Source organism: Triticum aestivum, chromosome 2B (genome assembly GCF_018294505.1).
Source record: "Triticum aestivum cultivar Chinese Spring chromosome 2B, IWGSC CS RefSeq v2.1, whole genome shotgun sequence".
In the NCBI taxonomy this organism is placed as follows: domain Eukaryota; kingdom Viridiplantae; phylum Streptophyta; class Magnoliopsida; order Poales; family Poaceae; genus Triticum; species Triticum aestivum.
Genome location: NC_057798.1, coordinates 411,280,612 through 411,306,099, shown reverse-complemented (window position 1 = coordinate 411,306,099; position 25,488 = coordinate 411,280,612).

The following is a 25,488-nucleotide window of genomic DNA, read 5'->3' as shown; positions in this document are numbered from 1 at the left end:
AGAATATTCTTTGGCTCCCCTTGTATTGAATCAATAGATTTGGGTTGAATACTCTACCCTCAAAAACTGTTGCGATCCCCTATACTTGTGGGTTATCAAGACTATTTTCTGGCGCCGTTGCCGGGGAGCATAGCTCATTCTTTGAGTCACTTGGGATTTATATCTGCTGATCACTAGGAGGAACTTGAAAGATGAAAGAACTAAGATTTTTCCCTCAACTACGAGGGGAGGTAAGGAACTACCGTCTAGCTCTGCACTAGATTCTCCTTCTATTTTGAGTAAGCTTGCGACACCTAAACCTGCTACTGCTATGAATTCTGATAAGTCGCATGTTATTGATGATGCCACTTTTGCTATGCATGATACTTATGATGAAACTACTTCTGTGCTTGATATTACTTTGCCATTAGGTGAATTTCTTGATGAACAACTTGCTAGGGCTAGAGAGAATGAAATTCTTGAAACTGAAATTATTGAAGATAGTGATGATGAAGGTTCTCCCCCTAAGTATGAATTGCCCGATGTTCCAGAGGGTTATGTCATGGATCAAGAAACTACTAGAGCTATTCTTGCTTGCAATGATAGATCATATCTTAAGAAGTTATTAGCTAAATGGAAACCAAAATGCTAGAATGAAATATGACCCTGCTTTTGCTACTTCACCTATCTTTGTTACTGATAAGGATTATGAATTCTCTGTCGATCCTGAGATAATTACTTTGGTTGAATCTGATCCTTTTTATGGCAATGAATCTGAAACTGTTATGGCACATCTTACTAAGTTAAATGATATAGCCACCATGTTCACTAATGATGAGAAGTCTCGCTATTATTATATCCTTAAGATATTTCCATTCTCATTAAAGGGTGATGCTAAAACTTGGTTTAATTCTCTTAATCCTGGTTGTGTGCGTAGTCCCCAGGATATGATTTATTACTTCTGTGCTAAATATTTCCCTGCTCATAAGAAACAATCTGCCTTGAGGGAAATATATAATTTTGTGCAAAATGAAGAAGAGAGTCTCCCACAAGCTTGAAGGAGGCTTCTCCGGTTACTTAATGCTTTGCATGATCATCCTCTTAAGAAAAATGAAATACTTGATATCTTTTATAATGGACTAACTGGTGCTTCCAAGGACCACTTGATAGTTTTGCTGGTTATGTTTTCAGGGAAAGAACAGTCGATCAATCTGAATTGCTATTGAATAATATGTTAACTAATGAAAATAATTGGACTCTTCCTGAGCCAATTCTTGAGCCAATTGAGCCAACTCCTAAACCAACTCCTAAGAAAAGGGGTGTTCTATTCCTCAGTCCTGAAGATATGCAAGAGGCAAAGAAATCTATGAAAGAAAAAGGTATTAAAGCTGAAGGTGTTAAGAAGTTACCTCCCGTTGAAGAAACACATGGTCTTAATTTACCACCTATTGAAGAAACACACCGTCTTGATAACCCGACACAGGTAGTGAAGGTAAATTCTCTCTATAGATATGATAAAGTTGAAATCCCGTCTACTAAGTTTCCTAGCCAATGTTTGGATGAATTTGATGACTTTATGGCTAGACAAGAAAATTTCAATGCTTATGTTGGTAGAGAATTAAAGAGTAATTCTTACATGATTGGACGCTTGAGTGATTATAGCTAGAGTTAAAGGTGAACTTAAACTCATTAGCAAATATGCTTCTATGGTTACCACTCAAGCAGAGCAAGTACTTAAAGCTCAAAATGATTTGCTCGATGAATTAAATAATAAATATGATTTTGCTGTTAGAGTCGCTATTAGAACTGGTAAAATGACTCAGGAACCTTTCTATCCTGAAGGCCACCCTAAGAGAATTGAGCAAGATTCTCAGAGAAATAATTTAGATGCACCTAGTCCTTCTAAAAAGAAGAAAAAGAAAAATGATAGGACTTCGCATGCTTCTAGTGAACCTATTGTAGACACACCTGAGAATCCCAATGATATTTCTATTTTTGATGCTGAAGCACAATCAGGTGATGAACATGAACCTAGTGATAGTATTTCTCACCGACATTACATTCATGTTCACACACTCACTCTAGTTGTCGGTGCTCATACTTTTTCATTGTACTATCCATGCTAGTTTAATTTCTTTTTCTAGCTTTCTACTTGTGTGTTTGATAAACCTTAAGAAAAACCAAAAAAAATAGTTAGTTTAATTTCCATGCTTGTAGTAGTAATTAAAAGAAAACCCAAAAAGATTTCTTGTTCTTCTTTTGCTTGTTGGGAGCTTTCCCGTGTAAATAGTTTTATTTCTTTTCTTTCCTTTGGGGGTCGAGAGGAGAAGAACATAATGAAGATGTTTAGTGGCTCTCATATGCATGATTGTTGATTTAACTTAGATCCCATATTACCTTGTCTTCTCCCTTGAATTGAAGGCTTGCAGATTCCAGCTTAGTCCAATGCACGTGCACTATTATTATTATACACACCGTTCAGTCGTGCAAGTGAAAGGCAATAATGACGATATATGATGGACTGATTGAGATGAGAGGAGCTGGTATGAACTCGACCTCTCTTGTTTTTGTAAATATGATTAGTTCATCGTTCCTAATTCAGCCTATTATGAATAAACATGTTTGCAATGACAATTATAGATTATAGTTGCTTATGCCATGCTTAATTAGCTAGGAGCTTATAACGGTTTACCTTGCATGCCAACATGCTATTAAAATGGTTGTGATGTGGTATGATAGGGTGGTATCCTCCTTTGAATGATTCGAGTGACTCGACTTGGCACATGCTCACGCATGTAGTTGAAACAAAATCAACATAGTCATCACGATATTTATGTTCATGGTGGATTATATCCTACTCATGCTTGCACTCGGTGTTGATTAATTTTAATGCATGATCATGACTGTTGTTGCTCTCTCAGTTGGTCGCTTCCCAGTCTCTTGCTAGCCTTCACCTATACTAAGCATGAATACTGCTTGTGCATCCAAACTCCATAAACCCCAAAGTTATTTTGGTGTATTGAAGACTTATAGGATAAGGGACTGATGCGTTTGTGAGTGTACACATGTCTATAAGTCTATGAGGAGTTTGGCATTTATAGAGAAAGTCGACCCCTGAAAATGAAGTTCTTCGTTTGAAGACTTTTGATTTCTGAAGACTTTGAAAGTGAAGAAATTGGTGTCACCTTGAAGACCTGGAATTCATTCGAGGAACATGAAGCGTGAAGACTTTTGTTTTCGTAGTTTCATTTTCTCTTTCTTGAGTCATAGGAAACTTCGTACTGTTAAAAGGGGTCGAGGAAATACTAAGGAAAAATTTCCATGTGATGCTCAACTCAAAATCCTACACCTACCAATCCCTTCGAGTGAAGCCATTGGAAATCTCATACAGTTCAGTCAATTTCTTTAGTGACAGAGACGAAGTTCTTTTGGTCGCTGAGGAATTTGTTCTGACTGAGGAGTTAGGAATTCGCCAGTGCGGATTGCCTACATAGTAAGGAACATGTAGCCCTGAGGAATTTGAGAGTCAAAATTCTGACCGTTGCTGTGCTATGCGCCAGCTGTCCCAAAATATCTACCCACCTAACGGTCATATCATTGAAGGGCATTTATGTCTTATCATGTCGGGATGCTCCCTAGGCTATAAATAGCCGCCCCTACAACCACTAGCTGGTTGGCTGCTCTGAGAGAAACTAACACTTGTCATTTGAGAGCATCCCATCCTCCGAGGACTTTGAGCGAAAATCATAGAGTGAGGAAAACCCAAACCCAACACACCTACAAACCCAAAGGGATTGAGCATCACTGAAGAGATTGATCCTGTGTGGATCCGACGCTTATTACCTTTGAAGAGTGTGCTTCTTCCAGACGGTTAGGCGTCATGGTCTAGAGCATACAAGAGGAATTGTGGATCGCCGAGTGACCTAGTCTGTGAAGGTTTGGAAGTCACCTGAAGACTTACCACAAGTGATTGGGCGAGGTCTGTGTGACCTTAGCTCAAGGAGAATATGGTGAGGACTGTGTGTCTGGGACTGTGTGTCCTCATGTTTAAATACCTAGCCGCTCCAACCAGATGTACAACTGAGACATCAGTTGGAACTGGTCTACCAAATCATTGTCTTCACCAAGCTTACTGGTTCTATTTCCTCAACTCTTTCATTTCCTCATTTTAGTTGTTGTGTGCCTGTTCATATCTATTTGAAGACTTTGACTGAAGACTTTCTCAATTTCCTCAGTTCAATTTCTTTAGTCTGTCCGTCTTCATCCTGTGCTATCTTGTGTTTATGCTTTCTGTACTCTGTGCTTGTCTTCATTTCATCATGATGACTATACTTGTGTTATGTTATGTTTACTTTTGAGTACTTATTCCACTACAAGTAGTTCTTCGCTAAGGAATTTCCTCATCAGCAAATTCCTCAGTGAAGAATTCATAAAAATCGCCTATTCACCCCCCTCTAGTCGATATAACGCACTTTCAATTGGTATCAGAGCAAGGTAGTCCCTTGTTCTGTGTGATCTTGGTTTAACCGCCTGGAGTTTTAGTTATGTCGACCGCAGGTATGATCAAGGTCTCTGCTGGGTGTCCTACCTTCGATGGAACGGACTACCCCTACTGGAAGAATAAGATGTGAATGCATCTTGAGGCAATTGATAACGATCTCTGGTATGTTGTGGAAAATGGTGTTCCCTCAGTCACACCTTCTCTGAATGCTACTGATGTGAAGAGATTCAAGCAACTCGATTCTCAAGCGAAGAACATCATATGTGGCCATCTGAGCAAAGGGCAGTATGGAAGAGTGAGTGCTTTGGAAACTGCTAAGCTTATCTAGGATAGGCTGTCCAAAGTGAATGAAGGAGTCTCAACTCAACGTGACTCTCATGTTGACGTTCTTCGCAATCTCTTCAACCGCTTCAAAAGACTCGACAATCAAAATGTTCAGCAAACCTTCGATCGCCTCACTGACATCTCAAATGAGCTTCAAGAACTTGGTTCCACTGACATCGCCGACCATGAGGTGGTGAAGAAATTGCTGAGATCGCTTGATTCTTCATTTGATACTCTGGCACTGATGATTCAAGAACATGTTGATTACAAGTCACTTGATCCTGCTGATATCCTCGAGAGGCTAAACACTCATGAGTTCCAGCTTGCTGAGAAGAGAGATATCTATGGTTTGAGCTATGGCAAATCACGTGCTCTGAAGGCCAAGGCAGCATCTGAGTCTGAAGATGAAGACTCTGGTAGTAGCCTTGGTGATCCTGATGAACTAAGCCAGGAACTAGCTCTGCTCGTGAAGAAATTTTAGAAGTTCTCAAGACGTGGTCGCTTTGGAAAATCCTCAAGGAGCAATGATTCCTCATCCAGTGACTACAAGAAGAGGCTATGCCACAAATGCAAGAAACCTGGTCACTACATTCAAGATTGTCCTCGATGGGATAAGGAATCAAAGAAGAAGAAATACAAGGATTACAGTTCTGATGACGCAAAGAAGAAGAAGAAATTTTCAAAGTCTTCATCATCTAAATCCTCGAAGTCTTCATCTCACAAGAAGAGCAGCTCCAAGAAGGCTCGGGCATTCATTGGCAAGGAAATGGACTCTGAGGCTGAATCTGAGGAACATGAGGACGAGGAGGCATCTGAGGAGTCCGAGTCTGGTGTGGCGAGCCTAGCTCTCGCTACTGCATTCGTCAGCAAGTCTATCTTCAACTCTGAAGAAAATGGCATCACCAACAAGGATGATGAAGGCAATGATGACTACGCTCCCACCTATTACTTCATGGCAAAGGGTGCCAAGGTAACTAAATACGCCTCCTCTGAATCTAGTGAGGATGAATCTGATGAAAACCTCAAGCCTAGCTACTCTAAACTTGCTAAGATTGCTGTGAAACAACAAAAGGCTTTTGAAAAGGTTCAAAACATGCTAGACAAAAGTGATGATATGTTGGGCGAAGAAATGGATCGCACTAAAACCTTGACTGAAAATCTTCAAAGACTTCAGTCTCGGTTTGACAACCTTCAAGGTCATCATAACACTCTCTTATCTGATCACGAAAAGCTTTCTTATGAATTTCTTCAAAGGAATCAAGATCTTGAGAAGCTAAGAGTGAGTTATGAAGATCTTCAGAAGGATCGTGATTCATTACTTGCTCAACAAATCAGCACTACTCAGGAAGAATTTGTTCCTCCATGTTTGAAGTGCATTGAACGTGAATCTGCTAAGTCTTCACTTGAATGTTCAAATGCTTCTAATGCTACAAATTCTTCATCTGTCTCTGCTATCACTAATTTCTCATCTGAGGACATTGCTAGTATCACTGATGATGCAGGGCTGAAGGAATTGTACATGACAGGCATGTACAAAAGCCTCAAAGGGCATCAGACTCCGTGTGATGTGCTTAAAAAGCAGATTCTCAACAGGAACCCTAGGAAAGAGGGTATTGCCTTTGAGAGGAAACTCAATGCTGATGGAACATATTGGAAGCCTGAGCAGTACCCCAAAACCTCATGGGTTGCTGCAAAGGGACCTCCAATTGATCCATCCAATTTATCTGGCTTTACATGTGAATCTTCTCATTCTTTTGACGAGTCATTTGACTCCAACCATAAACTGTTCAAAAATCAGAATGGTGAAGTATTTGCTAGATATTTTGGCACTAACTGCAGGAATAGTTCCCCTATGAAGAAAATCTGGTTTCCCAAAAGTTGCCTTGAAAGTCTTCAGGTGAATGTCCTCATGACACCACCTGTAAAGAATAGGAACTCCACATCAAATTCTTCATATGGACCGAATTCTTCATATGGATCCAAGTCCTCATATGGACCAAATTCCTCACGTGGATCAAATTCCTCAAAAGGATCAAAGTCCTCATATGATCATCATCGTGCTAACCGCTCTGTTTCGCAGGGAAGAGCTAAGGGCTGTTGAGGGAGTCCCGGACTAGGGGGTGTCCGGATAGCCGAACTATCATCATCCGTCGGACTCCAAGACTATGAAGATACAAGATTGAAGACTTTGTCTCGTGTCCGGATGGGACTTTCCTTGGCGTGGAAGGCAAGCTTGACGATACGGATATGTAGATCTCCTACCATTGTAACCGACTCTGTGTAACCCTAGCTCTCTCCGGTGTCTATATAAACCGGAGGGTTTTAGTCCATAGGACAGAACAACAATCATACCATAGGCTAGCTTCTAGGGTTTAGCCTCCTTGATCTCGTGGTAGATCCACTCTTGTACTACCCATATCATCAATATCAATCAAGCAGGAGTAGGGTTTTACCTACATCGAGAGGGCCCGAACCTGGGTAAAAATATCGTGTCCCTTGTCTCCTGTTACCATCCGCCTAGACGCACAGTTCGGGACCCCCTACCCGAGATCCGCCGGTTTTGACACCGACATTGGTGCTTTCATTGAGAGTTCCTCTGTGTCGTCACCGATAGGATCGATGGCTCCTTCGATCATCAACAACAACGATGCAGTCCAGGGTGAGACTTTTCTCCCCGGACAGATCTTCGTATTCGGCGGCTTTGCACTGCGGGCCAATTCGCTTGGCCATCTGGAGCAGATCGAAAGCTACGCCCCTGGCCGTCAGGTCAGATTTGGAAGTCTGAACTTCACGGCTGACATCCGCGGAGACTTGATCTTCGATGGATTCGAGCCACAGCCGAGCGCGCCGCACTATCACGATGGGCATGATTTAGCTCTGCTGCCGGACAGTGCCCTAGAGGCCGCACACGAGTCTGCTCCGACCCTTAATTCGGAGCCGGCTGCGCAGATCAAGGACGGGTGGCTAGACACCGCCTCGGGGGCTGCAACCTCTACGGCGATGGAGCCGAATACTGACCTTGTCCCTTGTGAAGCTCGTGACTTCGAGGTGCCGGACTCCTCGCCGGACTCCGAACCTCTCACGCCCCTCCAATCAAATCCGATTGGGCGCCGATCATGGAGTTCACCGCTGCGGACATCTTTCAACACTCACCTTTCGGCGACATCCTGAATTCGCTAAAGTATCTCTCATTATCAGGAGAGCCCTGGTCGGACTGCGGTCAGGATGATTGGGATGCGGACGGTGAAGAAATTCAAAGCCCACCCACCACCCACTTAGTAGCCACTGTCGACGATCTAACCGACATGCTAGACTTCGACTCCGAAGACATCGACGGTATGGATGACGATGCCGGAGATGACCAAGAACCAACGCCTACTGGGCACTGGAAAGCCACCTCGTCATATGACATATACATGGTGGATATCCCAAAGGATGGGAATGGCGACGGAAAAGCGGAGGAAGACCCCTCCAAGAAACAGCCTAAGCGCTGGCGTCAGCGGCGCCGCTCTAAATCCCGCCACAGCAAGAATGGAGATTCCGGCACCGGAGATAATAACACCCCAGATAGTGCCGAAGACAACCCCCTCCAGCAAGATTCAGCACAGGAGGACGGAGAAGCCAGCCCTCATGAGAGAGCGGCAGACGAAGAGGTAGAGGATGATAATTACATGCCTCCCTTTGGAGACGAGGCAAGCCTCGACGACGATGAATTCGTCGTGCCTGAGGATCCCGTCGAACAAGAGCGTTTTAAACGCAGGCTTATGGCCACGACAAGCAGTCTCAAGAAAAAGCAGCAACAGCTCAGAGCTGATCAAGATCTGCTAGCCGACAGATGGACTGAAGTCCTTGCGGCCGAAGAGCATGAACTCGAACGCCCCTCCAAAAGCTACCCCAAACGCAAGCTGCTCCCCCGATTAGAGGAGGAGGCATATAAACCTGCATCACCAGCGCACAATACGGCTGACCGACCACCCCGTGGCCGCGACAGAGAGGCCTCTAGGCCCTCCACTAAAACCGTACCCCGGCATCGCTCGAAAAGCACAAAGCCATAGGGGAACGCTCCGGACTTGCGAGATATATTGGAGGATAAGGCAAGACAATCAAGATCGATCTACGGATCGCGTGGGTGCCCCATGATACACGACGACAACCGTCGCGCCGGACACAGCAAGTCCGGCCGAGCCGAACACAGTAGACAAAGCTCGTTTGAGCTACGTCGTGATATAGCCCAATACAGAGGCGCCGCACACCCACTATGCTTCACAGATGAAGTAATGGATCATCAAATCCCCGAAGGGTTTAAACTCGTGAATATTGAATCCTATGATGGCACAACAGACCCCGCGGTTTGGATCGAAGACTATCTCCTTCATATCCACATGGCCCACGGTGATGATCTTCACGCCATCAAATACCTCCCACTCAAGCTTAAAGGACCAGCTCGGCATTGGCTTAACAGCTTGCCAGTAGAATCAATTGGATGTTGGGAGGACCTGGAAGCCGCATTCCTCGATAACTTCCAGGGCACGTATGTGCGACCACCAGACGCTGACGACCTAAGCCATATAATTCAGCAGCCAGACGAATCGGCCAGACAATTCTGGACACGGTTCTTAACTAAGAAAAATCAAATCGTCGACTGCCCGGATGCGGAGGCCCTCGCGGCCTTCAAACATAACATCCGCGACGAGTGGCTTGCCCGGCACCTGGGACAGGAAAAGCCGAAATCCATGGAAGCCCTCACATCACTCATGACCCGCTTCTGCGTGGGAGAGGACAGCTGGCTAGCCCGCAGCAACAACCTTAGCAAAAATTCTGGCAGTCCAAATACCAAGGACCGCAACGGCAGGTCGCGTCACAACAAGCACAAACGCCTCATTAACGGCGACAATACTGAGGATACGACAGTCAATGCCGGATTCAGAGGCTCCAAACCCGGTCAGCGGAAAAAGCCATTCAAAAGAACTACTCTGGGTCCGTCCAATTTGGACCGAATACTCGACCGCTCGTGCCAGATACACAGCACCCCCGAAAAGCCAGCTAATCACACCAACAGGGACTGTTGGGTATTCAAGCAGGCAGGCAAGCTAATTGCCGAAAACAATGACAAGGGGCTGCATAGCGATGACGAGGAAGAGACCCGACCGCCGAACAATAGAGGACAGAAGGGTTTCCCCCCACAAGTGCGAACGGTGAACATGATATACGCAACCCACATACCCAAGAGGGAGCGGAAGCGTGCACTCAGGGACGTATACGCGATGGTGCCAGTCGCCCCGAAGTTCAACCCATGGTCCTCCTGCCCGATCACTTTTGATCGAAGGGACCACCCCACCAGCATCCGCCACGGCAGATTCGTCGCATTGGTTTTAGACCCAATCGTCGATGGATTTCACCTCACCAGAGTCCTGATGGACGGCGGCAGCAGCCTGAACCTACTTTATCAGGATACAGTGTGCAAGATGGGCATAGACCCCTCAAGGATTAAACCCACAAATACGACCTTCAAAGGCGTCATACCAGGTGTAGAGGCCAATTGTACAGGCTCAGTTACACTGGAAGTGGTCTTCGGATCCCCAGATAACTTCCGAAGCGAGGAGTTAATCTTCGACATAGTTCCGTTCCGCAGCGGCTATCATGCTCTGCTCGGACGGACCGCGTTTGCAAAGTTCAACGTGGTGCCGCACTACGCATACCTCAATCTCAAAATGCCAGGCCCTCGAGGAGTCATCACGGTCAACGGAAACACTAAACGCTCCCTCCGAACGGAGGAACACACAGCGGCTCTCGCGGCAGAAGTACAAAGCAGCCTCTTAGGGCAATTCTCGAGTCCGGCCGTTAAGCGACCGGACACTGCTAAACGCGCCCGGAGTAACCTACAGCAAGACCACCTGGCATGTCCCGAGAACGCGTAGCAGTGCGGCCCCAACCCCAGCCCTTGCAAAATTGAAAGACCGGTACTTCACGTACATCATTATGCTCTGGAGATACCGTGGGCATAGGGGGAGGGGCACGACCACGACAGGCCCAGAATGAGGCTTAACCACACCAGGGGCTCCCAAGTGTGTCATCCTTTTTTTCCTTTTTCTTTTTTTTTCTTATCCACAGGACTCCGTTCACCAGAGGCCCTGTCGGGCAGTAGACCTGCCGAACTCACGATGCAACAGCCAGGGAAGGAGAAGGCTACGACGAGTATCCAGGTGGTCTCCATTACGAGCATTAAATCTGTTTTATACACCATTCCGCAGCCTACCCCTGGAGGGGGACATGTTTAATAGTCCCATCCCTTGCTTACCGCACTATTTGTATCGTTCTGCATTCATGGCAGTATTTCTTGAATAAACAATGCATCGCTTTTTTGCTTATAATTGCATTCCTTTCTTATACATATGTTCATTTATGACATGTTGCATCTGTACACTTTGGTACGGCTAAATACACCAGGGGCTTAAGTTCCCCACATTATGGTGTGATAAGTCCGAACACTTTCACAAGTGCGGCGCCCCGAACTTATAGCATTATATGCATCGGCTCCGAATCATGTCTTGGGTCAATAGTTGGGTTTGCCCGGCTCCCCTGTTTTGGTACCTTACGTTCCGTTATATCGGCTAAGGTAGCGCTGGGAGAACCACTGCGATTGTGCCCTAGTTGAGCTGGGCGAGCACCTCAGTGGAGAAAGCTAAAACTGACCGTCATGATGAGGCGAGAGCTGGTCGCTGTTCGAGAGGTTTTTTCGAGTCCCTAAAGACTTATGCCGCTTAGAGCGAGGAACCGGCTTCGTCTGGCCCAGGCGTGGATAGCGCCCCGAACTCGGTCTTCTGAACACTAGGGGCTTCGCCGAAATTTAAAATTATAGAATTCTATGGCTAAGTGAGAGTGTTCAAGCACTATAAGTCCGGTTGCCTTGTTCGTTGTGTTGAGCGCCTCCCTAGATGGACCCAAAAATGGGAACAAGAGCGCTCAAGTTTATCCCGAACACCCCAGCACTCGCGGCATGGGGGCTGAAGCCGACGACTTGCCATCTCTCAGATTTGATAAACGGCCGCACAGAAGGTAATATTTTAAATTAACAAGCGTTGCTTAGCGCATATGAACAAAGTTTTCAGCGCACAGGATAACAAAATGCGAGTCTACTCAAATATTACATCTTTGGAGCACTCACCCGCAATAATGCGGGCACCCTTCAGGACACCCTTATAATACATCTCGAGTGTGCGATACTCCTTGCCCGGCGGTGGCACGTCCGTCACAAGCTTCTCAGCGTCCATCTTGCCCCAGTGCACCTTAGCACGGGCAAGGGCCCGACGGGCACCTTCAATGCAGGCGGAGTGCTTGATGACTTCAACCCGTGGACAAGCATCCACCAGCCACCGCACCAGGCCGAAGTAGCTCCCAGGCATGGCCTCCTTGGGCCACAGCCGAACTATGAGGCCCTTCATGGCCTGTTCGGCCACCTTGTGGAGCTCGACCAGCTACTTCAGCTGGTCGCTAAGGGGCACCGGATGTCCGGCCTCAGCATACTGAGACTAGAAGACCTTCTCCGTCGAGCTCCCCTCCTTGGCCCTGTAGAAAGCGGTAGCATCGGACACGCTGCGGGGCAGATCTGCGAACGCTCCTGGAGAGCTCCGAATTCGGGTAAGTAATAGGTAATTCACATTCACATGCTTGCTTTGCATGAAAAATGCCTTACCCGCCGCTATTTTCTTCAACGCCTCGATTTCCTGGAGGACCATGTGGGCTTCGGCCTTAGCGGCTTTGGCACTCTCAAGAGCCGATGCAAGCTCGGACTCTCGAGTCTTCGAGTCGCACTCCAAACTCTCATGTTTTTCCATGAGAGCCTGGAGCTCTTGCTGTACCTCCGCCACCCGCGCCTCCTGCTTCTCTCGCCCAGCACGCTCCGTGGCCACATTACGTTTGGCCGCGGACACCGCCTCCTTCAGGATCACCACCTCATTCGTGGCTCCTGGAGTACCCACGTTATCCTTGTCATTCCTCTTGCAACCAAATCCTTTTCTGTAAGGTACAACTTTAATAAGGTGTTACTCACCTTCCTTGTCCTCGAGCTGCTTCTTGGCACGGCCGAGCTTGCTCTTGGACCGCTCGAGGCTTTGCTTCAAAGCATTGACCTCCGCAGTCAGTGCGGCAGAGGTCAGCAGCGCAGCCTGCAATCCCATATTGACATATTTTTTAAGACTCCTGCGTATATGTTCTTAGATCCTCAGTCCGGCTTTTCTTTCCGAACACCGAACCGAGCATTAGGGGCTACTATCTATGTGGTACTATTTTACATATATTAAAATTCTTACCTCAAAGCCTGTTAGAAGGCTGCTGCAGGCCTCAGTCAGCCCGCTTTTGGCGAGTTGAACCTTCTGAATCACCGCACTCATGACAGTGCAGTGTTCCTCTTCGATGGAAGCGCCGTTGAGCGCCTCCAGCAAGTTATCCGGCGCCTCCGGTTGGACAGAGGCCGCTGGCGTCACAGTCTTGCCCTTCTTACGAAGGGGCCGCCCGCCAGACTCCGGAACCACTGCAGGTTCCGGTGCGGAGTCCGGTATGAAGTCCGGGAGGTTGCCCTGTGGCACCTCCGGGGCCTCCTCCTCCGGGTGGGTCCCTCTCTGGGATCCCACGTCGGCGTCGTCGGCGTCACGGGGGGTGGAGGCGGTCGGAAGTGAAGTACTATCCACATCCGAGTACCCAAGGACCCACTCGACGAAGCGGGAAGATCGTCCTTGGGCGGACTGCAGGGTTGTGTGCGGCATTAGAAAGACACCGTGTGGCGAAAAGAAAAATCATGAAGTTATTCGGGAGTCTGGATACTTATGATCTTGCCAGGGGCTTGGCCCTTGAGGTCCACTCCTCGTCGCCGTCGCCGACGTTGGCGGAACAGTCCGGGGGAAGGGTCCTTTCCTTCTTGGACCCTTCAGCCTCCCTCGTTGGGGAGGCCTTCCTCTTCTTCTCTCCCCCCGCTGGGGGAGAGGCCTCTTTCTTCTCCTCCTCCTCCTCGTGGGAGGAGTCCGCCTCGGAGTCATCGGACGATGAATCCGATACCACCTGACGCCAGGAACTCCTTCGGGTTCCCGTGGCCTTCTTCTTGGCCTTCTTCTCTGGCACTACGTAAAGTGCCGGGACCAGCAGCCCTGTTAGACGGGCATCCACTGGGTCTTCTGGAAGGGGAACCGGACAGTTAACCTGTCCGGACGTCGCTTGCAAGGCCTGTTAAAGGTGTTGGGAGTTTAGATCCCGCATAAAGTCAAAACATGAAAAGCAAGTGTCCCATAAAGGATAACATGGCTTACCTCGCCAGCCGGACGCTGCGACCTGAATCCGCGATCTTCGGTAGCGGATGCGGGAGCTTCGGCACCCTTGAACAGCACCCTCCAAGCATCTTCGTACGTAGTGTCGAAGAGCCCGCTCAAGTTCCGGTGCTGTGCCGGATCAAACTCCCACAAATTGAAGTCCCGTTGTTGGCAGGGGAGAATCCGGTGGACGAGCATGACCTGGATCACGTTGACAAGCTTGAGCTTCTTGTTGACCAGGGTTTGGAGACAGGACTGGAGTCCGGTCAGCTCTTCCGAACTACCCCAAAGCAGGCCCTTCTCTTTCCAGGAGGTGAGCCGCATGGGGATGCCAGATCTGAATTCGGGGGCAGCTGCCCATTTAGGGTCACGCGGCTCGGTGATGTATAACCACCCTGATTTCCACCCTTTGATGGTTTCCACGAAGGCGCCCTCGAGCCAAGTGACGTTGGGCATCTTGCCCACCATGGCGCCTCCGCACTCCGCTTGGCTGCCCTTCACAATCTTCGGCTTGACGTTGAAGGTCTTGAGCCACAAGCCGAAGTGGGGCTGGATGCAGAGGAAGGCCTCGCACACGACGATAAACGCCGAGATGTTGAGGATGAAATTCGGGGCCAGATCATGGAAATCCAGGCCGTAGTAGAACATGAGCCCCCGGACAAAAGGGTGGAGTGGGAAGCCCAGTCTGCGGAGGAAATGGGGAAGGAATACCACCCTATCATGGGGCCCGGGGGTGGGGATGAGCTGCCCCTCGTCGGGGAGCCGGTGCGCAATATCACTGGGCAAATATCCGGCGCTGCGCAGTTTCTTGATGTGCCCCTCTGTGACGGAGGAGGCCATCCACTTGCCTCCCGCTCCGGACATGATTGGAGAAGGTTTAGGTGAGATGTGCGGACTTGGGCGCTGGAGCTCGAGTGCACGGAGATGGATAAGCAAAGGAGGAAGAAGGCGTAGGTAAAAAGGTGGATCCTTATCCCCTTATATATGGGCAGACGAAACTATGCGTCCCCACCGGCCTGGTAAAACTCGCTTATCTCCCAAGCGCCGCAATCAATGGCGCGGTTGGGTTACCCACGTCCGTATTGATGGGAATCCCGGAATAAGGGGAACACGATCTCTACTTCGACAAGACGTGCCAAGGAAACCGCTTCGCTAAACGCGCTGAGGTGGTATAATAAAAACGATTCGAGTAAAAGCTTGGTTGTGGTGTGACGTCATGCCACAAAATATGTCGGCAGATTGAACTTGTGTAAATATTATTCTCTCTACGGTGGTATGTGGAATTTATTTTGCAGAGCTGGACACTATCCTGGTGTTCACAATCTTCTATAAATTATTCGGAGGAGGAACCCGCCTTGCAATGCCGAAGACAATATGTGCGGCGGACTCATCGTCATTGAAGCCTGGTTCAGGGGCTACTGAGGGAGTCCCGGAGTAGGGGGTGTCCGGATAGCCGAACTATCATCATCGGCCGGACTCCAAGACTATGAAGATACAAGATTGAAGACTTCGTCCCGTGTCCGGATGGGACTTTCCTTGGCGTGGAAGGCAAGCTTGGCGATACGGATATGTAGATCTCCTACCATTGTAACCGACTCTGTGTAACCCTAGCCCTCTCCAGTGTCTATATAAACCGGAGGGTTTTAGTCCATAGGACAGAACAACAATCATACCATAGGCTAGCTTCTAGGGTTTAGCCTCCTTGATCTCGTGGTAGATCCAATCTTGTACTACCCATATCATCAATATCAATCAAGCAGGAGTGGAGTTTTACCTCCATCGAGAGGGCCCGAACCTGGGTAAAAACATCGTGTCCCTTGTCTCCTATTACCATCCGCCTAGACGCATAGTTCGGGACCCCCTACCCGAGATCCGCCGGTTTTGGCACCGACATCTGTGAATATGAGCATTATTCTTCTACCATTATGTTCATAAGTCCTCGAAGAATTTCTCTGCTTATTCATATGCTTATCCTAATCCCTCTTATGTGAAACGAAGTGGACTGGCTTCTATGCCACCTTTCTCATATGGAGCTCGCAGAGTGATGAATTCTTTGCCACCCCTTCATATGTGGGTGGTGAAGAAAAAGAACTAATCTCTTTTGCAGGGTCAAGTCTCCAGACGTGCTTAAAACGTCTGAAAAATTTGCTGGAGACCTGAAGATTGCCTGAAAGGACACAGGCTAATCATGAAGAAATGAACTTTCATTTCTCACGTCCTCATACTGTTTTATCTGTTCTATTGCTTGATGAAATTGATATGATGATATTGATGTCATATTCTTCACTGATGAAGTATATGAGTTCGTAAGGTGCACTAATTCATCTGCAGGATGATCAACCCAAAGCCAATGAGTGGGTCCTCGATAGTGGATGTACGAACCACATGACCGGTGACAAGAATCTATTGATGGATGCTCTCTTATCACCATCGCATCTGAAGCATATCATATTCACTGACAAAGGCAAAAGTCAGGTATTGGGTCTAGGTAAGGTTGCGATCTCAAAGGATCGACACATGGACAAAGTCATGCTTGTCGAGTCCTTAGGATACAACCTCATGTCTATCTCAATGCTTTGTGATCTTGATATGGTTGTTGTCTTTGGCAAATATCGTTGTGTTGTAATCATGGAAGCTGACAATTCCAAAGTCATCGAAGGCTTTAGGAGGGGAGACTTGTATATTGTTGATTTCTCTACAGGACCACAACCGGGCGTATGCCTACTTGCAAAAGCTTCAGAAGGCTGGCTATGGCATCGACGACTTGGTCATGATGGCATGAGGAATCTGCACACGCTTGCGAAGAAGAAGCATGTCATTGGCATTGAGAATGTCAAATTCCTCAAGGATCATTTATGCGGAGCCTGTGAAGCTGGAAAGATGACCAAGGCCAAACATCCAGCGAAGACTATCATGACTACCACTCGACCATTTGAATTGCTTCACATGGATCTCTTTGGCCCTAATCATTATTCTGCAGTTACAAATGATGCATCTCTATATGGCTTTGTTATTGTTGATGATTATTCTCGTTACACATGGGTGCACATTGTCACTTACAAACATGAGGTGCAGGAAGTCTTCAAACGATTTTCCTCGAGGGCTTCAACCAACTTTGGTGTGAAGATCAAGCACATCAGAAGTGACAATGGAACTGAGTTCAAGAATTCCGGTCTTGATGGCTATCTTGATGAACTTGGTATTACTCATGAGTTATCTGCTCCTTATACTCCTCAGCAGAATGGCGTCGTGGAGCGCAAGAACAGAACTCTTGTTGAGATGGCTCGCACTATGCTTGATGAATACAAGACGCCTCGTCGTTTCTGGATTGAGGCAATTGATACTGCGTGCCACATCATCAATAGAGTATATCTTCACAAATTCTTCAAGAAGACTGCTTATGAACTCCTCACTGACAAGAAACCCAATGTGAGTTATTTCAAAGTCTTCGGTGCTAAATGTTGGATTAGAGATCCTCATCACAATTCTAAATTCGCACCGAAAGCACATGAGGGTTTTATGCTTGGTTACGGAAAGGACTCGCACACCTACAGAGTCTTCAACAACGTTCTTCACAAAGTTGTTGAAACTGTAGATGTGCGGTTCGATGAAACTAATGGCTCGCAAAGAGAGCACCTACCTTCTGTGATAGATGAACCAGCACCTGAGGAATCTATCAAGTTCAAGGCTACTGAGGATGTCATTCCTACCGAAGAATCTGCTGAAGAATTCATTCCAGAACGTGAAGAACGTCGAGCTGGTGCACCTGAAGAAAATGGTGCTGAGGAAAATGGTCCTGAAGAAAATGCGGATCAAATTCCTCGACGACAACCCGCTCATCCTCGCGTTGCAAACGAAGTGCAAATTGAGAGAATCATCGATGACATTGAAGCACCAGGTCCTCTCACACGCTCAAAAGCTTCACATTTGTCTAACTTTTGTGGGCACTTTGCTTTTGTCTCTATCACAGAGCCCACTAAGGTAGATGAAGCATTTCTGGAGCCTGAGTGGATTCAAGCTATGCAAGAAGAATTACATCAGTTCGAGCTCAACAACGTCTGGGAACTGGTCAAACGTCCAGATCCTCGCAAGCACAATATCATTGGCACAAAGTGGATCTACCGCAACAAGCAAGATGAAAATGGCCTTGCGGTGAGGAATAAGGCACAGCTTGTAGCTCAAGGCTACACAGGTTGAAGGAATTGATTTCGATGAAACTTTTGCACCTGTTGCTAGACTTGAGGCTATTCGCATATTACTTGCTTATGCTAACCATCATGATATCATCTTACAACAAATGGATGTGAAAAGTGCATTCCTCAATGGTAAGCTTGAGGAAGAAGTATATGTTGCTCAACCCCCAAGTTTTGAAGATCCAAAGCATCCTGACAAAGTCTTTAGACTCAATGAGGCCCTGTATGGCCTCAAGCAGGCCCCTCGGGCGTGGTATGATACTTTGAAGGAATTCCTCATGAAGAAAGGCTTCAAACCCGGTTCACTCGACCCAACTCTTTTCACTAAATCTTATGATGGTGAATTGTTTGTGTGCCAAATTTATGTTGATGATATCATTTTTGGCTGTACTGACCAACGTTACAGTGATGAATTTGCCTATATGATGAGTGAAGAATATCAAATGTCTATGATGGGAGAATTTAAATTCTTTTTAGGTCTTCAAATTCGTCAACAGCGCAATGGCATATTCATATCTCAGGAGAAATACCTCAAAGATGTATTGAGGAAATTTGGCATGCAAGATTGCAAAGGGGTCAAAATTCCTATGCCCACAAGTGGCCATCTATGCACTGATGAAAATGGTATCGACTTCGATCAAAAGGTATACCGCTCCATGATTGGCTCTTTATTGTATTTACGTGCATCTAGGCCAGATATTATGCTTAGTGTTTGCATGTGTGCCCGATTTCAAGCTACACCGAAGGAATCACACCATAAGGCTGTGAAGCATATTCTTCGATATCTAGCTCACACACCAACACTTGGATTATGGTACCCCAAGGGCTCGGCTTTTGATCTCATTGGATATTCAGACTCTGACTATGCTGGTGATTGTGTGGACCGCAAGTCAACATCTGGCACATGCCATTTCCTCGGACGATCTTTGGTCTGTTGGTCCTCGAAGGAACAGAACTGTGTATCACTATCTACAATAGAAGCTGAGTACATTGTTGCTGGTTCTTGCTGTGCTCAATTGTTGTGGATGAAGCAAACTCTCAAGGACTACGGCGTCAACATGAAGAATGTGCCTCTCTACTGTGACAATGAGAGTGCAATCAAGATTGCTCACAACCCAGTTCAGCACTCGAAGACAAAGCACATCCAAATTCGTCATCATTTTTTTCTTGATCATGTGTGGAAGGGCGACATCTCCGTTGAGCATGTACGGACTGAAGAACAGCTAGCCGATATCTTCACAAAGCCCTTGGATGAGAAGAGATTTAGCAAGTTGTGGTGTGAGCTAAATATCCTAGAATCTTCGAATGTTCTTTGAAAAGGACACTCATCCTAACACTTATGCAAAATTGATGACTTAGATGTGCAACACGCGAAGAAACGTTTTTCTTCAATCAATGAAGACTAACACTCAAGTGTGAAGAAATTAACGAAGAATTTGATTCTCAGAGCCCTACGACAATTTTACGCGGGGTCTGAAATCATCATTCTTATACGGTGGGTCACGCCACCACCAAAAGTTGAAAATCTTCAATTTGAGTTTTTCCTCAGTTTTTGAAATTCCTCAGTTGTTCAAATTCTTCAACTTTGCATTGTCTTCACTGTCCCCGTCGTTTTTCTTCATTATATATATATATATATATATATATATATATATATATATATATATATGAGTTTATGTCCTCTACAACATTCACTTATTGCTAATTCTTCAAGCTGCTTTTTCTGCTAAGTGAATGTGATCGGACCCTTCCCCCTCTATGCTAAACTCAACCCAATCTTTTCACAAATTCTTCATGTGCGTTCTAATTGAAACTCGTTCAAAATCTTCGCTGTGTCCTTGACAGCTGAAGAAATTGCGAACGGAACTTTTAACTTATCTTATCTAAATTTCCGGCTTTGCCGCTCAAACCGTTCCGCATCCCACGATATTCACCCATGATCTCACACGATCTCCACCTCTCAGTACATGGGTGACACATGTCAAGCGAATGAGAAGGGTCAGGGGCATGTTCATCAAATTTCTTCGGGCGTACAGTTTTTCACTCCGACTGTAAATACCCCCTCCCCTTCCTCACTTCGTTTTTACTCCGCTCGTTCTCACTCCCGCTCGAGCTTCTCAAACCCTAGCGCCGCCGCTACTTCATCACCACCGGTGAGGAAGAGCTTCACTGCCTCAACCTCGTCACCGTCGTACTCGCTCCGGCTGTGGATTTCTTCACTCCGCCGTCGCCGTAGCTGTCTTCCTCAGCCGAGGTAGGGCGTGGAAGATCTGAACTGACGAACTTCACATCTACACTTCCCAGTTCGTCGTGTTCTTCATCAAGGGTAATTAAAAGTTACTTTTACTTCCCTCTTTGATTCAAATGTTTCCTTAAAAATCTTCAAAGGTGTTTATTCTTCAAATCTTCACACACTGAACACCTCATATATCATCTGCTCTTGATTCGTTTCTCTACGCAATGATTTTCTTCAAGATTCCTCAATTGTGTGGATCTTCGATCTATACAACTCTAGAACCTAAGACAAAGAACGCTTAGTGAAATTCTTCAAGACTCATCTGGTCAAATTCCTCAAACTTATTCTTTTTGAAAAAAATAACCTTCTAAGAACGCATATGACCTCTCCAAATTCCTCGCAACTATACTCTGTTCACAGGTACTCATGTCTACTGCTAAATCACTAGGTTCTCATCAACTTAACTCATTTAAAGCGTTCCTCGAAGAAAAGTTGCATACATCTTCAGAGAATTCCATTGTTCAAATTCCTCAGCTGAAGAAAATGGCTGATGGTAAGAAGCCACAGAAGGGTGGAAAGAGGCCTGAGGTCAATACTGCTTTCGAGATCCCTGATGACATATATAATGATTATTGCACTCCTGATGAGGCCAAATTTGGCAAGGAGGACAAAAATCAGCACAAGGTGCGCATACAAAGGATAGAGAGGAGATGGGCACGGGAATGGAGAGAGTACAGATATGTTACTCCGAAGTATATGAAGAAATTCGCTCTCAACCCTCCATGCCCAAGACCTCCGTTGGCACCTGGCCAATTGGCAGATCCCACCAGCCTCAAGCACGGTGAGGATTATCCTGATGAATGGGCAAAGCGCCAGGCCAAACTGGCCAAACAGGCAAAAGAAGCAGTGAGGAAATTTAATGAAGACTCTGCTGCTGCTGCTACCACTGCTGAGGCCTCTGCAAGCAAGCAAAAGAAGGCCATGGCTAAGAAGCCTGCTCACAAGCCAAGTGCTTCACCCTCAATGCCCTCATGGCCAAGTTCCTCAGCAATGCCCTCACGACCAGATTCTTCAAAGCCCTTACGACCAATTCCTCAATCTGCTCCTCCTTCAAAGTCCTCAGCTCCTCCGACAAAGTCCTCAGTTGCTCCAACTAAATCCTCTGCACCTGTGCATCTTGCCACGTGCCAAAGGACTACAGGCATCTCAATTGCCTCAGGAGTTTCTGCAAGTTCCTCAGCTGCACCAAATTCCTCAACTGGCCCCTCTCTGCTGAAGAAAAAGGCCACTGCTGGACGAGGCTCTCGGCCAAGTCCTCACAAGAAGCAGGTCACCTTTCAAGTGCCATCTGATGATGACGAGGCTGATGATGAAGAGCTTGCTGAAATCATCAGAGATAGGCAGGCCAGCGCCGCTAGAGCCAAAGGCAGCAATGTGCCAATGATACTAGATCCGAAGTTGATCCTAGATTTCATCGATCTATGGCACAAAGACCCGGACACACCTTTGCCGAAGATGAACCTCACTCCTGGTCAAAGTCATGTTTTGACTGCCTTCATTGAAGAAGAAAAATGGAAATATGAAGAAGGAAGAAGAGTGAAGAAAACACAGTACAAGAAAGAGCGCTTTTTGAGGGAAAACGTTTTGAAGCTTTCCCCTGAACAACTCCTTGCCTTACAAGCTGAGATCAAGCAACTGAGTGATGAATTTGATTGCTACTATGCTGACTGGCTTGGAGCCAAAGTCAGATTTGTGAATATGACTGATAAATTCACTTCAAATGTTGCAGCCCCAACGCAACAAGAAAATCCTTAGGCTGATGCACCTGCACAGCCTACTAAAGAACATGCCAACACCGCTGATGACAATCAGGCTGCTGAAGAAAATGAAAGTACCAAGGCTAATGACTGCATTCCAGCCACTGAAGAAATTGCCAGGGCATCCACTAGTGTTGCGCCTGAATAAATGAAGAAGTCAGGGCAACTGCATCAGTTATGCCTGAAGAACATGAAAAAATTCCTCTGCTCCTCCTGCACCAATGCCAACTCCAATACTTCCATCTGCATCAGATGTGAAGAAGACTAAGGATGCAGAGCATGCAACTGCGAAGAAAAGGAAGGCATCAACTTCATCAGATTCTTCAGCTCCGAAGAAGATGAAGCCTTTGACAAGCTCGATTGACAACCCAATTGATGTCGTTCCTATCTCATTCATGCCATCAAAGGACCTTGTTCCTTTTGATGAAGAATATGTGATTCCAAGTGAATCAGATGAAGAAATTCCTTCTACTGCTTCATCAGAGCAGTTGGATGAAGAAATTGAAGTGGATGCAATCCCTTCAACACCAGTTGTCTCCTCGCCTTTGCCTCAGTTTACTGTTGAAGAGGCCGATGTTGAAGAAATGGAAGATGAAGATGTGGACATTGGTTGTACCACACCCGTGCTGAATGATGACTTTTGGGAAAGTCAGCACCCCAACTCTCCACTGTTCACTCCTCTTCAACAAATTCCTCAGTCCCCTGTTGCTACTGAAGTACAAATGGGATCTGAAGAACCTCGTGCAACCCCATCTGTCCATGAAGAATTAAAGACCCAGACTTTAGCTGAAGTAGAGCCTGAAATTCCTCAGCCTGTTGATCCTGAGATTGAGATTCCTGAGGTGGTGATGCAATTGACTGATACTCCTCAACCCAAGCCAAAGGATCCATTCTTGAAGAAGCAAAAATTCAAGGCTGATGATTTCTTCGGCGAGCATGTATTCTTCACTGATTATAATCCCTATGATTCTGCTCGTCTTAGAAGGAAGCGCTTCTGGACTGCCAGCCAGGCCAATTTCTATTCTTCACTGCTTTTCAACAAAGACAAAGTCTTCGACCACGACCATATTCCTCACGTGGACATGGAATGAATGCCTTGCTTCTCTCCAGTCCTCAGTGTGCTTCATGATGCAGGACTGCTCAACTTTTGCTCTGACATTGTTGATTGGAATGAAGAGCTTATTCTTCAGTTCTACGCAATGCTGCACATCACAGGTGATGCTGATGATATCAACACTTGGGTGTTGGACTGGATGACCGAAAATACTCATTACAAAGCACCGGCCTCTGAATTACTTCATGCCCTGCCAATCAGTCCTCCACCTGAAGGTGCTCGTTGTCTGTACCAAGAACTCGAACTTACTTCTCATTACATGCAAGTGCTAATGAAGCCTCTGAAGCTCGGTCAAGCCCCAAGGACCAAATTTCTCGTGAAGGAATTGTTGTATGTGCCAAGAACAGTCTGTCGCATTCTTGACGAAGACTTTGAGTCCTATCAAAGGCCACGACTCATCTGATGAGGAAATTGTTGGCATCATGAAGAATCTGCTATTCAACATCATGCATGGCATCCCTGTCAATTATCATGATTTCTTCATGAGGACTCTGGCAAATGTTGCACTTTCTCCGTTTGAGCTGAAGCCTTATGCTCCTTGGATTATGAGATTCCTCAGAACAAGGTCTTCACTTAACTACAAAGCTGATTTTCAGAATCACCTCAGCTACTTGCCTTCGATTGAAGTCCTCAAGCGGACATATTCCTCGGCTGATGAAAGGGCAAGGCACCTGCTATTGTCGATGAAGGCATTCGTCCATTGGATGGTCACTTTTGCAAAGCTGCATCCTATTCCACCAATGATGACTTTACCACTCATGATTCTGCTACCAATGCATCCAAGCCAAATCCTTAAGCCACTGCTCCTCGTGTGATGACTAACTATGAGCTACTTCTTAGTCTTCACCAAAAGATGGATCGAAACCACAAATGGGTTAAGCGTCAGTTTGGTTCTATTCTTCACAACATCACTGCTACATATAATTGAGTGAAGAAAAATCATTACTACCTCCATGAAGTCTTCGATCGCACCTAGGCTATTCCACTGCATATATATGGTGAAGAAGATCTGAAGAAAGTGGGTTTCAAGGAAGATTTTGACTGGTATGCTCCTCCACCGAAGAAATACAAGAAGGTCAAGGTTCCTTCCTTGGTAGCCAGTTCATATTCTTCATCACGCGATACGGACGAGTATGAAGACTTGGACGACACTGCGACAGGCCCTACAATGACACACAACCCCAACAACGCTGTCGCTCCTCCATCATCATGATATTCTTCAGGGGCGTTAGTCCTCATTTTCAACCCTTTTGGTCATTTGATGACAAAGGGGGAGAAATTTGAGTTAGTCTTCAAGCGGGTCTATCTTATATGGGCATTTTTTTTGCTAAGTTAGAACTCTCATTCTTTTGATGACTTTGCTGGATCGAGTTGTAAACTTAAACTCTATGGTGGCCTGATACTTTTGCTGAGTTCTCCTGCATGCTTATTCCTCACTAATGTCAATGCACACATGCTGAATTACACCAGTCACCATATTACATCATGCATTTCAAATTCTTCATATTATATGTCAAATGTGTGTATGAATTACAAGATATAGGGGGAGATCACCATGATTGTTCTCTTCAAGTGTGCATTGCTTCAAAAGCAAATTCCTCACTATGCACATCTTCAGGGGGAGTTCTTCTATATCTTGCAATCAAATTCCTCAATATCAGTATTTACACTTCATATGTTTATCCCTGTTGAAAACTTAACCTATATTGTCATCAATCACCAAAAAGGGGGAGATTGTAAGTGCATCTAGTGCCCCTTAGTGATTTTGGTGTATTGAAGACTTATAGGTTAAGGGACTGATGCGTTTGTCAGTGTACACAGGTCTATAAGTCTATGAGGAGTTTGATATTTACAGAGAAAGTCGACCCCTAAAAATGAAGTTCTTCATTTGAAGAGTTTGGATTTCTGAAGACTTTGAAAGTGAAGAAATTGGTGTGACCTTGAAGACCTGGAATTCATTCGAGGAACATGAAGCGTGAAGACTCTTGTTTTCATAGTTTCATTTTCTCTTTCTTGAGTCATAGG